This window comes from Anabrus simplex, chromosome 4 (assembly GCF_040414725.1).
Source record: "Anabrus simplex isolate iqAnaSimp1 chromosome 4, ASM4041472v1, whole genome shotgun sequence".
Lineage (NCBI taxonomy): Eukaryota > Metazoa > Arthropoda > Insecta > Orthoptera > Tettigoniidae > Anabrus > Anabrus simplex.
In genome coordinates, this window is record NC_090268.1 from 326,423,992 (window position 1) to 326,440,859 (window position 16,868).

General features: G+C 37.1%; 1 protein-coding gene across 5 annotated transcripts in view; it reads right to left on the reverse strand.

Annotated features, from left to right (window-relative positions):
* The window catches only part of TSG101 (tumor susceptibility gene 101), a 248,197-nt gene that overhangs the window by 10,472 nt on the left and 220,857 nt on the right, over positions 1-16,868 (reverse strand). The window lies entirely within an intron of this gene.

Sequence of the window (16,868 nt, forward strand, 5' to 3'; positions counted from 1 at the left end):
CACATACACTAACATATACAAATGATCATAGCTGCATACTTGTCCACTCCACGACTGGATAGTATACTAACTTGACTGTAGACCATGGGGTTCTGGGTGTGATTGCTGGACAAACCAAGGCTGTGTATAGTTAATTCCTGTGCCTCAAGAAGTGGGTGTTTGTTTTGTCCCTAACATTCTTGCATCTTGCACACTATATACTACACTTTCCTCCACCATGCCAACACAGCTTATTTCCTATGGCAAACGCAGCCCACCCTCATCTGAAGGTCTGTCCACAAAAGCTACACAACGCTGTCAGTTACAGAGAAGTATCACATTATCTTTATACCTAATTAATCAGTAAAACTCAGCTATGGCCATGTTTAAAGGTTATAAAATGAACTGGATAAAGATAAGAGAGGCAATATGAATCTACTTTATATGGTGTTAAGAAACAAAGGAAACCAATAGATGATACCAAGGCATTTGAAGACAAAAATGGTAATATAGTCAGAAAGGAAAGCAACATCAGAGAGATCCTGAAGAATTTTTTCAACCACTTGCTGAATGGATCACAAGAAAAAGAAACAGATGTCTCAGAGGAATTCCCTATCACCTGGACAGAAAGAGAAGCAACATTAAGAACTATTCCTTAAGGAAAATCGCCAGGAGTATATAAGTGAATGAACACACGACCAAAGCAGGTGGGGGATAAGGTCTAAAATGGCTATACAGCATGATTAATGCAGTATGGAAGGACAAGGTATCTGCAGACTGGAACAAGGGTGTTCATTCTTCTGTTCAAGACAGGTAATAGGCAAAAATCCACTAACTGTAGGGCGCAAACTCTGTCACGTGCTGAACATAATACAATGACAATCCGCTATAGTGAGTAAATTTTTCTCCGTTATGAATTCTCACTATAACAGACTTCTACTGTATATTCATTTCTGAAATGCTCATAGTTTCCTGTATTGTTATTGTTGTTTGAGTCATCAGTCCGTAAGACTGGTTCGATGCAGCTCTCCATGCCAACTTATCCTGTGTTAACCTTTTCATTTCTACGTAACTGCTGCATCCTACATCTGCTCTAATCTGCTTGTCATATACATACCTTGTTCTAGTCCTACCATTCTTACCACCTTCCTTCAAGAACCAACTGCACAAGTCGTGGGTGTCTTAAGATGTGTCCTATCATTCCATCACTTCTTCTCGTCAAATTTAGCCAAATCGACCTCCTCTCACCAATTCGATTCGGTATCTCTTCATTCATGATTCGATCTATCCATCTCACCTTCAGCATTCTTCTGTACCACCACATTTAGAAAGCTTCTATTCTCTTTCTTTCTGAGCTACTGTAGTTATCGTCCATGTTTCACTTCCCTACAATACCACGCTTCATACGAAAGTCTTCAAAAATTCTTTCTAAGTCCTTTAACAATTTTGAACTGAGCAAATTTCTTTTAAGAAAGGCCTTGTTTGCTTGTGCTAGTCTGCATTTTATGTCCTCCTTACTTCTGCCGTCGTTAGTTATTTTACTACCCAAGTAACAATATTCATCCACTTCCTTTGAGACTTCATTTCTAATTTAATATTTCCTACATCACCTGAGGGACCTGGGAAGAGTCTTTTCGACTCTGGCAAAAGGGAGTGAGATGCGTCGTTGCAATCCTACTAGGAAGAATAACATAAGGACACTCAGCAAGTTTGAGTTCTCTAGCCTCTCTTGCTTCAACACCAAGCACATAACCTACAAGAGGTGCCCCTCTTAAGCCGAGAAACCCAGTGGAAGGTTTGGGTACCCAAACCCAGTGGGAAACTGGGTCGGCAAGCCGATCAGTGCGGGAGGATCACCAATCCGTCATTGAAGCAGGCGTGGGATTAAGCTTCACACCCTTTAAGTCAAATGATGAATGACATTAAGGTTAATAAATTCTACAAAGGTAAAATAATCCCACAATTGGATCTCTGGGTGGGAGCAGCCTTAATGTCTCAGAAAAAAAGATCTATTACAAAGAAACCTCAAATGTTCAATGTCTGTACCTATAACTGTCACTCATTGCTAGGTAATGACAGACTAGAAGAGATTGAAGAAGAACTTGGGAAGATCAACTGGAGTATTGTTGGTCTAAGTGAAATAAGTCGGAAAGGAGAAGACTGTCTCTTCTTAAAATCAGGAAATTTGTCTTATTTCTGTGGCGAGCCAGAAGGAAAACTGACTGGAGTTGGGTTTCTAGTAAACAGGAACATCACTGACAAGATTTTTTTTTTTTTTTTTTTTTGCTAGTTGCTTTACGTCGCACCGACACAGATAGGTCTTATGGCGACGATGGGACAGGAAAGGGCTAGGAGTGGGAAGGAAGCGGCCGTGGCCTTAATTAAGGTACAGCCCCAGCATTTGCCTGGTGTGAAAATGGGAAACCACGGAAAACCATTTTCAGGGGACAAGATATTGGTATTGGAAGGAGTATCCAGCAGAATAACTCTCCTGGTTCTGAATGTTATTCACAGCAATTATAATAAGTATTTCTTATCCACCTATTCAATACAGATCACCTTTATTGGTGTTTACATTTTTATACAATTAATTCTTGTAAGAGACACATTTCGCTTTTATAATCAGCATCTTCAGCCATTAATTTTAATCTTAAAATGATGTTCGTGAACAGTTATAAACATATTAAAAAGACAATGGTCAAAATTAAAACTGGTGAATGTCCATTCAAAACCTTGTGTCTGAAACTATTATTGAATCTTTGTCTTAAAACAGTAGTAAATGTTTTTCTATAAAAACAGCACCAAGGTGAACATCATTCCTATGGAAAAATGAAAATTAAATGCAACATATGTGACATAATGTTTCCAGAATGTAAGTTAAAATAGAGTGTCCACAAGCTAAATTGTGAAAACACAATGATCCTTATTGCCTTAAACGTAACAGGCAGGACATAGAACGTATGCAGGAGTCAAATGTGGGCTCTAGTTGAAAATCTTGTTTAACTTGTTTACAAATATAGGTCGTAAGCATGCGTCATGTTAAGCAAATTTGCGAGGTATAGAATGTCGTACTTGACCTCCGACCAATTTGTACAGGTAATGGAATCTGTAAAGAAGAAAGGGGGGAATTTTAATATTATGAGTGTGTGTGACTTTAACTAATCACATTTAAATGGGAACTTACTTGTTATTATTGAGATGATAGGTACATCCTGCTGATTTTGAGTTGCTAACTTGTCTGCCAGTTCGGCTCTTAGTATTGTATTTGTGTGATAGAGGTGGTGGGGAACTTAGAGTGGGAGAGGGGATGGGCAGATGTTTCTGCGTCATTGCCGGTATAGGAGAGGCTCTTTTACGAATGACGGGAGCTTGTTTAACGTTTGAAGAGGGGATAAAAGGTAACGGTGAATCTGGCAAGGGAGAGGAGATAGGCGGATCCTTATGCGTCATTGGTGGTACAGGAGGGGCATTCTTACGAGTGACGGGAGCATGCTTAATGTTTGGAGGAGGGGTGTAAGCCTTTGTATTTAACAACTTACACATCTGTTGGATTCCTTTCTTACCTGATTTAACAGTATTGAGTAATTTGGGTGTTAATTCATGTAAGGGACTTTTGACTTCCGTAACATCATTGAGATTTTTATCCTTATTATAATTCTGATCTAAAAATATATAAAGGTTTTCCAGTTTGTTCAATAGCTTACCTTTTTCCATACTCCTAATTATCGTCAAATCTTTTTCTATGGAAGTAAAATGGTGTCCTGTCTCTTTCATGTGCATACTCATGGCCGAGTATTTATTATGTTTTTCTGTGTTAAAATGCTCCATGTACCTCGTAGAAAAGCTTCTCCCAGTTTGTCCAATATAAGAAAACCCGCATTCTGAGCATTTCAATCTATAAACTCCTGATCTCGAGTATCGATGGTTTCCCTGATTAATTTTGCCGCGACTAAAAAATATACTTTGATTTGTATTAGAAGTTCTAAAAGCTATGTTCACACCGTGTTTCTTGAACGTATTCGTGATTTTGTGAATCATCGGGTTATTATACGTAAATATGGCATATTTGATTTTTTTTTTTTGTTCTGTCTGGTATCAGATTTGTAGACAGCCTATTTCTAATTTTATTGACTAGGCGATTGACCATCTCGACTTTATAACCATTTAATTTTGCTAAATTCTTTATGTAGTTTAATTCTATCTGTAATTTATTAGGGGAGAGTGGAATTCTCAAAGCTCTATAAACTAAACTATTAAAAAATGCCTGTTTTTGTGAACTGGGATGTAATGAAGAGTTGTTTATGGTTATTGGAGCATATGTTGGTTTCCTGTATATCTGGAATTCAAAAGTTGATTTATTAGACTCTTCTTCATTTGCAAATTTTACGTTAGGATCAATCCTGTTTAAACTTTCTAGTATCTCATTACTATTAGTGATGTCTATCAATAATAATGAATGTGTTTTCTACAAATCCTTACCATCAATTTATGCCTCTGATTTTTTCTTTTTTTCTTCGTGTGTTCAATCGTGTCCATGTATATGTCCGCCATGATACCAGATATAGGGTCTCCCATTGCTAGTCCACTTTGTTGGAAAATTTGACCATTAAACGAAAAAAAGTTGTTGTCCAATACGAATTTCAGGACCGCCAAAAACTCGTTCACTTCCAGTTCACTAAGGCCGCTGTGTTTGGAGATGTTATTGTAAATAATTTCAATAGTTTCTTTCACTGGAATGTTAGGATACATATTGATTACGTCGAATGAGCACATTACTTGATCGGGTTTCAAGGTAAACTTATTTAAATAAAATGTCGCAAAAGTTGACGGAGTTCTTCAAGGGTTGTTTATTATTAAAAACATAGTGTTTTTTTTAGAAATTTATGGATGTATTTAGATACCTTGTAAGTTGGACTATTCCAAAAATTAATAATAGGTCAGATAGGGATGTCTTTTTTGTGTACTTTGAGTAAGGCTCAAGCTAATGGTATGCTAGGATTCATGTTAATGAGTTTCTGTTGGTCCTGTTCATTAAATAAAAAAGTTCATTTCTTAATTAAAGATTTTAAATGTTGTTGTATTCTTATAATGGATCCTTTAGAACTAGTGTGTAATTATTATCATTGAAGAACTCTTCTGTTTTTTAATGTACATATCTTTGTCCATTTTTTTATTGTAATTAATTTCAATAGTTTCTTTCAGTGGAATATTAAGATACATATTGATTACGAAGGCTGATAAAGGAGTTCAATAGTACTAATGGACAAAGATATGTACATTAAAAAAAACACAAGAGTTCTTCAATGATAATAATTACACAATAACTCTAAAGGATCCATTAATAAGACTACAACGAAATTTATAATCTTAAATTAAGAAATGAACTTTTTCGTTTAATGAACAGGACCAACAGAAACTCATTAACATGAATCCTAGCATACCATTAGCTAGAGCCTTACCCAAAGTACACAAAAAAGACATCCCTATCCGACCTATTATTAATTTTTGGAATAGTCCAACTTAAACTTTCAATACGTATTGAAAAGATGGACACAATAATTTTAATCTTGAAAGAGTTTACTTATTGTATCTTCAATACGGAACAAAATGAGATTAGTTACTTGTAAATAGTCCAACTTACAAGGTATCTGAATACATCCATAAATTTCTAAAAAAAACACTATGTTTTTAATAATAAACAACCCTTGAAGAACTCCGTCAACTTTTGCGACATTTTATTTAAATAAGTTTACCTTGAAACCTTGTTGGAAAGCGACAAGATGGCGCCAACTGCTGCTGCTGTGTGAAACGCCTCTCCAGTAAATCTCGTTAATTAGCAAGATTAACAGCCAACAAGTGCCATTTGTGACTTTCTCAGTGTAACTAAACTGTCATTGACCTGAAGCATCTTTCAGTATGTCCGCTAAAGAAGCTATTCGTCGTGTAGCGTCTATTGAAGATGTTATGAAGGACTTCCAAGGCCGCTTGGAACACGTCGCAAGCTGCACCTGCCGCGCGGATGAGCTGCAGCGGCTAAAGGCTGAGTTCTCTCAGTTACAAGAAAAGGTGTCTAGTGAGCTGAAAGACATAACAACAAAACTGGAATTTACTGAACAGCGCCTCGAACAACAGGCCGAGCTGCTTGATGAAGCTGAACAGTACAGCCGGCGGAACTGCTTAGTGCTGCATGGTATTCCAGAGGAGCCGGCAGAGAACGTTTACAATAAAGTTATCAACACGATGAAGCGCAAGTTAAATGTAGATATAACTATGTCTGATATAGATCGTTGCCATCGTTTAGGGGTGCTAAAACGAACCACAGCTCAGGTTGTTGCTTCGGGTAAGCGCCCTATAATTATAAAATTTGTGCGTTATCATGACCGGGACAGAGTTTGGAGGGCCAAGCGGCTGTTAAAAGGAACTGGCCTTCTACTGACTGAATCCCTGACAGGTATCAGAAAAACTATTCTAAACAGGGCACATGATCACTTCGGACTCCGACGGGTGTGGACACAGGACGGCCGCATTGTTGTTTTGAGAGACAATGGACAGAAAATGTTTGTTAGCAGCATGGCACAATTAATAAGCCTTATGTGAGCGACGAGATTGACTAGGAAAAACAATGAGTGATATAATAGCGTATAACGTTTGTATATTTGAATGTGATTGTGTGTGCGAGAGTGATTGTGTAAATATTTCTGGAGGTGCTTATGAAACAACCAGGGTGAGTAGTTTGAATTTTTCTGTTGACAATGGCTAACGTAAATGAGTCAATTGTTTATACCGAACAGCATGTCCGTGATGTGATTGACCCTATCCCTCTTCATCGTCGTCCGCCTTCTCCCTTACCTTCCCCTTCACCAGCCGTGGCAGGAGACATTCTTAAGGAAAGGTTAGCTCCCCACCAACAATATTTTCAGTGTTGTCATATCAATGCACAATCGCTTCTTTGTCACTTCGACGAAATACAGGCTCTATTTAGTAACAGTAACTTGCATTGTATTTGTGTAACAGAGACATGGTTACAGCAGTCACTCAAATCTGATCTCGTAAAGCTGAATAACATGACGTTACATCGCCTAGATCGTTTAAATCGTGTAGGGGGCGGTTGCGCTATATATTGCCGTAGCGACTTAAAAAGTAAAATAATTATGACCTCAGATCCTAAGACTCCATTTCGACCTGAATTCATGTTTGTTGAACTCTTGATTAATAATCAAAAACTACTGATCGGAGTGGTATACAAGGCGCCGGACATACGACATATCTGACCTAGAAGTGGCATTATCAAAGTTAACTCCGCTGTACGAAAACATAATCATTCTTGGTGACTTCAATACTAATCTCCTAGTTACAAGTAACGAATCAACATACTTACAAAACTTATTCCATGGCATGGATTACAATATACTGACACTAGACGCGACTAACCATGTTCACAGAATAAACCACACGTCTCACACACTGATTGACCTTATTATAACAAACAATCCGCAGAAAGTGGTAAAACATGGACAGCTTGCTGTACCAGGTATTTCGACCCACGATCTCATACTTATGTTACTCTCTCAAGGCACCAAAGTACAAAACCAGGTTCATAACGCGAAGGGACTTCAAGCATTTTAATACTGAGATAATACGAAATGAAGCATATCAATTGCCGTGGAATGACATTCTACTGACTAATGACGTTGATGATAAGGTTGACAGACTGAACTCTTTAATATTAGGACTGTATGACAAACACGCTCCGAAGAAGCAAATTCGAGTTTCTCACCCTTCGTCTCCTTGGCTAACAAATGAAATTAAGTCGGTCATGGCAAATCAAGATGCTTGGTATAGGCGATTTAGGCGAACTGAAAGCACTAGTGATTTCGAAAATTACCGTATTCTTCGAAATCAAGTTAAGAAATTAATTCGTAACAGTAAGTATAAATATATTCAAGAGATAACAAACAGACGAAATTCAGCACTAATATGGAAACATCTGCATCAGATGGGTAGAGGTTGCAGCCTGACCATGCAGACACCCAGTATACCACTTGATGATCTAAATTCTCATTTTACGAAAGCAGCATACACTAATAATGATATTACTGACAATAATGACTATGATGCTAACTATACTAATAATGATAATAATAATAATAATAGTAATAATAATCATCATCATCGACCAGTTGATGACCTAACTGATGATATTAACACCATAAATGTTCATTCCCGAGTAAATCAAGTAAAATTCAGTTTCAAAAAAGTTGGTGCGAACGATGTGAAGCGTGTAATTTACTCCCTCATGTCAGATGCTCCGGGTAATGACGACATACCATTATCTTTCATAAAAAGTATTATTGGTGCCATATTACCTATTCTGACACATATATTTAATCATTGCCTCGTACAGGGAGTATTCCCAACTGTGTGGAAGCACGGTATCGTCATTCCTATTCCTAAGAAGAATTCTCCTAGTTTACCATCAGATTATCGCCCTATATCCATTCTCCCACCCCTTTCCAAAGTATGAGAACGCTTGGTACACGAACAAGTCCTCGTTTACTTGACTAACTTCTCACTGCTTGATCCTTACCAATCTGGTTTCAAGAAAGGACACAGCACAACGACTGCCCTACTGAAAGTAACTGATGATATCCGACAGGCAATGGACACTCGACAAGTGACTGTACTGGTTCTACTTGATTTTTCTAGTGCTTTTGATACTGTTGTTCCTCAACTGCTACTTTCAAAATTGGATTCATTAAATTTCAGCAAGACGGCAATAAACTTTTTCAGTTCGTACCTCAAAAATCGCCGTCAGTGTGTTAAAGTAAATAATAGTAGATCTGAGTGGCTTAACGAACCCCTCGGTGTCCCCCAAGGGTCTGTACTTGGACCATTGCTGTTTGCAATTTACTTACATGATGTTGCCAAATCGATTACACATTGCAAGTATCATCTTTATGCTGATGATCTGCAGATCTACTACCACTCAAGAACTGATAAAATTCAGAGTGCTGTAGAGAAAGTTAATGCTGATTTAAGTCTCATAAGTAATTTTGCATTGAGTAACAATCTCAAAATTAATCCTCTTAAAACGCAAGCAATAATCATTGGTACTTTGAAAAACTTACAAGTCTTAAAACAATACGAAATTCCTCCTGTAGCACTAAACAATACCATTATTCCATTTCGTGAAACAGTTATGAATCTTGGTGTGGCTATATGCGAAACATTGAACTGGTTGCAACATGTGACAAAAGTGTGCCAAAAGGTATATCAAAGCCTGCATCCTCTGAAGCGGTTTAAAAATATATTTCCTTGGTCCTTGAAAATAAAGCTCATTCAATCACTCTTGTTTCCAATTCTCGAATACTGTGATACAGTTTTTATTGATATCAATAACGAGCAAAGCATGAGACTGCAACGTGCCCAAAATACATGCATCAGGTATGCATTCGACATACAACCATACGCCCATGTATCCCCATTCTATACACAATTATCTTGGTTACGACTGAATGGCAGATGTAGACTCCATGCAACTACTTTGGTGTATCAAGTGCTTTCTGAAAACACTCCTCCTTACCTAAACACCAGATTTCGCTACCTTAGTTCCCTACACCTGTTCAATACCCGGTCAGGTTGTACGCTAGAAATGCCTGTGCATCGAACCGCAACCTACAACAGATCGTTCATGATCACCGCCACGAGTTGGTGGAATGAACTCCCCAATGACATCAGAGAAGCTAAATCTAAGACAAAATTTAAAATCCTTTGCCAGCGTCATCTTTTAAGCACTTCCAGTCTTTCTTGAGTGTGAATAGGATGCATGAATGAGAGTGAATATGGTTGTTAATTGCAATGTGTTCCTGTATATAATTTAGTTATACTTTACTCACCTAGTTTAGTTAGTGATACTTTAGTTGCTTTAGTTATACTTTAGGTTGTAAAAATTTCATATGTTTAAATTTTATGTAAAAATATTACATTGTATATACATGAAGTGGTTAAGTGTAAGAAAGGGCCGGGAGCCCTAACTTCGCCACAATAAAGACGCTTTAATAATAATAATAATAATAATAATAATTTTTTTTTTTGCTAGCGGCTTTACGTCGCACCGACACAGATAGGTCTTATGGCGACGATGGGATAGGAAAGGCCTAGGAGTTGGAAGGAAGCGGCCGTGGCCTTAATTAAGGTACAGCCCCAGCATTAATATTAATAATAATAAAAATAATCAAGTAATGTGCTCATTCGACGTAATCAATATGTATCCTAACATTCCAGTAAAGAAACTATTGAAATTATTTACAATAACATCTCCAAACACAGCGGCCTTAGTAAACTGGAAGTGAATGAGTTTATGACGGTCCTGAAATTCGTATTGGACAACAACTTTTTTTCGTTTAACGGTCAAATTTTCCAACTTAATGAACTAGCAATGGGAGACCCTATATCTGGTATCACGGCGGACATATACATGGACACAACTGAACACACGAAGATAAAAGAAAAAATCAGAGGCATAAATTTATGGTAAGGATTTGTAGACGACACATTGATTATTATTGATAAAGACATCACTAATAGAAATGAGATACTAGAAAGTTTAAACGGGATTGACCCTAACGTAAAATTTACAAAAGAAGACGAGTCTAATAAATCATTGAATTTTTTGGACATAACGGTCACAAGATTAAATAACACTTTTGATTTCCAGATATACAGGAAACCAACATATCCTCCAATAACCATAAACAACTCTTCATTACATCCCAGTTCACAAAAACAGGCATTTTTTAATAGTTTGGTTTATAGAGCTTTGAGAATTCCATTCTCCCCTAATAAATTAAAGATAGAATTAAACTACATAAAGAATTTAGCAAAATTAAATGGTTATAAAGTCGAGATGTTCATTCGCCTAGTCAATAAAATTAGAAATAAGCCGTCTACAAATCTGATACCAGACAGAACTTAAAAAAAACCAAATATGCCACGTTTGCATATAATAACCCGACGATTCACAAAATCACGAATACGTTCAAGAAACACGGTGTGAACATAGCTTTTAGAACTTCTAATACAAATCAAAGTACATTTTTAGTCACGGCAAAATTAATCAGGGAAACCATCGATACTCAAGATCAGGAGTTTATAGATTGAAATGCTCAGAATGCAGATTTTCTTATATTGGACAAACTGGGAGAAGCTTTTTTACGAGGTACATGGAGCATTTTAACGCAGAAAAACATAATAAATACTCGGCCATGAGTATGCACATGAAAGAGACAGGACACCATTTTACTTCCATAGAAAAAGATTTGACGATAATTAGGAGTATGGAAAAAGGTAAGCTATTGAACAAACTGGAAAGCTTTGATATATTTTTAAATGAGAATTATGATAAGGATAAAAATCTCAATGATGTTACGGAAGTCAAAAGTCCTTTACACGAATTAACACCCAAGTTACTAAATACTGTTAAATCGGGTAAGAAAGGAATCCAACAGATGTTTAAGTTGTTAAATACAAAGGCTCCCTCCTCCAAACGTTAAGCATGCTCCCGTCACTCTTAAGAATGCCCCACCTATACCACCAATGACTCATAAGGGTCCGTCTATCTCCTCTCACCTGCCAGATTCACCATTACCTTTTATCCCCTCTCCAAACGTTAAACAAGCTCCCGTCATTCATATAAGAGCCCCTCCTATACCGACAATAACGCAGGAAGATCCGCCCATCCCCTCTCCCACTCAAGTTCCCCACCACCTCTATCACACAAATACAATACTAGGAGCCGAACTGGCAGACAAGTTAGCAACTCCAAATCAGCAGGACGTCCCTATCATCTCAATAATAACAAGTAAGTTCCCGTTTAAATGTGATTAGTTAAGAAAATCACACACACTCATAATATTAAAATTCCCCCCTTTCTTCTTTACAGATTCCAATATCTGTACAAATTGGTCAGAGGTCAAGTACAACGTTCTATACCTCGCAAATTTACGTAACATGACGCATGCTTACGACCTACATTTGTAAACAAGTTAACCCCAATGCATCCGTAAGCGGACTGGTACGCGCTCGAGCGGCTGGGCCAGGACTCCACAAGCAGACTGGTACGCCAGGATGCAAGGTCGCATATTGGAGACATTTGTGACATCTGTTGGCTTATTCCAGAAACATTTCTAATTGAAATCTGTTCTTGGTGTCTCAAGGTGTCACCAGAGTGCTCTGGTATGCTTCTTTGGCAAAGAGAATTGATTAAAATATCGATCGGGAAATCTGTATTCTGTTGTTAAACAAGATGGCTGAGAAGGAAGTTGCTTGCTCGTGCGAAATGCTCAGTAATAGCGAAATTCAAAACATATTTGATGTTTTAGGCTCTGATGTCAGCAGTGTTAGTGAGGAAGAAGGTATTAGTGATCCTGTGCATGAATGAAAACTAAATATATCATCAGACATCTTTCGCGTAGTAATATCGTACGACATGGAATGCCGAATGAACGTTCTCCCGCCCCTCAAGATCCGATTGAGACTGCCAGATTTGAACTTACAATCTTGGTACCTGAATGTGAACACTTTACCACTGATCCTCAGACTGAATATCGATAATAATAATAATAATAATAATAATAATAATAATAATAATAATAATAATAATAATACACCGAGTGAGACATACAGCTGTAAGTTCGTATTTGGGATATAGGTTTGAATCTCATCATTCGCTTACTCGTAATTTGTTTCCCATTAGTTTCTTATTTCCAAATCAAGTAAATGTTAGGCTCATGTTGTATTGGTTTCCTATTTCCTTATTTCAAAATCAGGCAAATGTTAGGCTCATGTCGTATAATTAAGGCCATAACACACACTAAAAAACTTCCGAGGTGAGATAAGTTAATGATAAATTTAAGATTTAAAAGGAATTTTTTGTGTGTTATATTTCTGTATTGTTCTGTTTTTTGTGTCATGAGCAATAGTGTGCAATTTCTCAATAATATAAAATAGGTCCCGTGATAATACGCGCAATCGATCACCCACTATACTGTTTTAACCAAAAGCTTGCAACACCCAGGTTGCATACTAAAAAGTTGACGGATTCCTAGCAATGTCAGAGCAAAGGGCGGGTGGGTGCATATGGGTTAAACAACATTTTCAACTAGAGCCCACATTTGACTCCTGCATACGTTCTACGTCCTGCCTGTTATGTTTAAAGCAATAAGGATCATTGTGTTTTCACAATTTAGCTTGTGGGCACTATATTTTAAATTACATTCTGGAAACATTATGTCACATAAGTTGCATTTTATTTTTCATTTTTCCATAGGAATGATGGTCACCTTGGTGCTGTTTTTATAGAAAAACATTTACTACTGTTTTTAAGACGAAGATTCAATAATAGTTTCAGACACAAAGTTTTGAATGGACATTGTGATAATTTTAAATGTTCATGTTATCACGTTTTTGAAGTGTTTTAATGTTTTTTAGATGTAATGTAATTTGATTTTTACACTACTGTAATTTTAATTTTGACTATTGTCTTTTTAATATGTTTATAACTGTTCACGAACATCATTTCAAGATTCACAACTAAGTATTTATTTATTTTCCACCTAGTCGATACAATGATTGCCTAAGGCAATTTAATGGTTAAAAGTGGTACATGTTTCGTATATTATCAACATCTTCAGCCACATAACACTGTTTGGATGAAAAATACATAAATTGACAAAGTAATGCTTTGGAGGAAGTGTCCTTAAAATTAACATAAGATTGACAACATTAAAATTAAAATTTATGTATTTTTCATCTTAACAGTGTTATGTGGCTGAAGATGTTGATAATATACGAAACATGTACCACATTTAACCATTAAATTGCCTTAGGCAATCATTGTATCGACTAGGTGGAAAATAAATAAATACTTAGTTGTGAATCTATTGAAGTGCGATACAGACCATGAAGCTAATTTTACATCATTTTAAGATTAAAATTAATGGCTGAAGATGCTCTTTATAAGAGCAAAATGTGTCCCTTACAAGAATTAATTGTATAAAAATGTAAGCACCAATAAAAGTGATTTGTATTGAATAGGTGGATAAGAAATACTTCTTATTATAATTGCTATGAATAACATCATTCAGTATGGAACAACCATGAGGATAATGACCTGTAATGGTTCTGAATGTGTCGAAAAGGTATTGAAATGTACAAAGTGCAGATTGTACAAGTTTATGCTCCCACTTCAAGCCATTCAGATGAAGAAGTTGAGTCCTTTTATGAGAGCCTTGAAAAAATCTGTGAAAAAGGAAGAGATTGTCCTTTCCAACTGATTATTGGTCATTTTAATGCAAAAGTCGGCACCTATAAACTTGGCGATGCAGTGGTGGGCAACTACGGGACTGATGAGAGGAACGACCGAGGAGAGAGACTAATCCAATGTACAGAATATACCAACATGCCAATAATAAACACGTTCTTCAAAAAGCATCCTAACTGAAAATGGACATGGAGAAAACTTTAGTGTTAAAAACGAGATAGACTTTATTATGTCAAATAGGCCTTATACTGTCAGGTTTTAAACAAATTCAATACTGACAGTGATCACCGACTTGTAAAAGCAAGAATTGAAATCAATGTAAGTGATGAAAGAAAAAACTCTTAAAAAGGAAGAGAAACGTAATCAATCTAAAAATTTAGAAGGAAAACAAAGAAGAATTCCAAAAAAGTCATCCAAAGGAAGAAGACCTAGCACAAATGTTAGTTGTAAGTACACAAGAAGTAGGTGGCTTAAGTATGACTACCAACCAAATAAATTCAGTGACAAAACCAAAGACCGGCTACAGAGGAGAAGAGATATGAAAATTCGAACTGATCGGGACACAGTAGAATATTCTGAGCTATGTAAGACCTTAACAAGAGAAATGAAAGCTGATATACAAAAGTTCAATGAAGAAACCTTAACAACAGGTGTAGATAACAAGACAAGTTTAAAAGCAGCTAAACGTTAGCTCACAATTGGTAAAAAACAGATCATAGCAATTGATGGAGACAATGGTCAAATTACTGAAAAGGGGGAGATTTTTAATATTATTAGAAACTTTTATAGCAGTCTGTATAGTAAAACAAAGGAAATTTTGATAGCACCTGACTTAAAACGTGTAGCTTGTTCCAGATATACTTCCTTCGGAAGTCATATGCTATAGAAAACATGAAGAAAGGAACTGTTGCCAGTGATGATCTTTCTGTTGATATTCTGAAGCTTACAGGTGATGAAACAGTAAACCACTTGGCTAAAATCTTCACTTCTGGTTTACACAATGCTTCAATTCCCACATCATGGAATAAAGATAGTATTATTGCATAAAAAAGGAAGTATTCACAATATCCAAAACTATCACCCTATAACCTTGCTCTCTGTTTTGTAAAAACTTTTTATGAAGATCTTGTTGCACAGAATCAGCTCTACCCTTGACTCAGCCCAGCCAGTTGAACAAGCAGAATTCCGCAGCAGCTTTAACAAAATAGACCACATTCTGGCTCTGCGTGAAGTGATTAGCAGAGCAGATGAATACCAGATGCCTCTGTGCATAGCCTTTGTTGATTTTGAAACGGCATTTGATAAAATCAGCCATTCAGCTATCTTACAGACCGAGCTTGATAGCTGCAGTCGCTTAAGTGTGGCCAGTATCCAGTATTCGGGAGATTAGTAGGTTCGAACCCCACTACCGGCAGTCCTGAAGATGGTTTTCCGTGGTTTCCCATTTTCACACCAGTCAAATGCTGGGGCTGTATCTTAATTCAGGCCACGGCCGCTTCCTTCCCACTTCTAGCCCTTCCTTGTTCCATCGTCGCCATAAGACCTATCTGTGTCGGTGCGACGTAAAGCAAAAAAAAAAAAAGCTTTCTTACAGGCCTTAGATGAGCAGGAAGTTGAAGTGGCTTATATCACAGTTCTCAATAGCATCTACAAGACCTCTTCAGCCTTTGTTAATGTCGGTGAAGCAACTTCAGAATTCCCTATCGGAAGAGGTGTCAAACAAGGTGATCCAATCTCTCCAAATCTATTCTCTGCTGTTTTGGAGATGGCAATGTCAAAGTTAAATTGGGAAGGAAAGGGTATAAGGATCAATGGCAGAAGGCTTAACAACTTGAGATTTGCAGATGACATTGCATTACTGGCAAACGACAATGATGAACTCCAGACATTAGATACTAATCTTGCCATGGAATGTGAGTCAGCTTGAAGATGAACCTTTCCAAAACAAAAGTCATGTCCAACAAGTGGATTCCAGCAGGAATTGTGAACATCAACAACATGCCATTAGAGAAGGTCAATGAATATATCTATCTGGGCCAGTTGATGAATATGAAAGGTGATATAAAACCAGGAATTTTTCGATGCATGAAGCTAGGATGGCAGGTGTATGGAAGAAACTCAACTGTCTTCAGATCAAATATGCCAGTAAGTCTGAAGAAAATAGTTAATGATCAGTGCATTCTACCTGTGGTGACTTATGGCTGCGAGACCTGGACACTGAACGAATTTACGAAAGGGAAACTTAGGACAGCGCAAAGAGGCATGGAAAGGTCAATGCTGGGTTTTACAAGGAAAGATAAGAAGAGCACAGATGACATCAGATCAATCACTAAAGTTAATTACATTCTTGAGAGAATAGCCACCTTAAAACAGCAATGGGCTGGATATATTGCTTGAAGGGAAGATGACATATGGACGAAGCTAGTTTTAGAATGGAGTCCAAGAGATCGTCAAAGGCCTAGAGAAAGACCGCCAGACAGATGGGACAAAGACATCAAGAGAATAGCTGGTGCTACCTGGCAGAGAACTGCTCGAGACCGTTCTACCTGGAGAGTTCTGTTAAAGACTT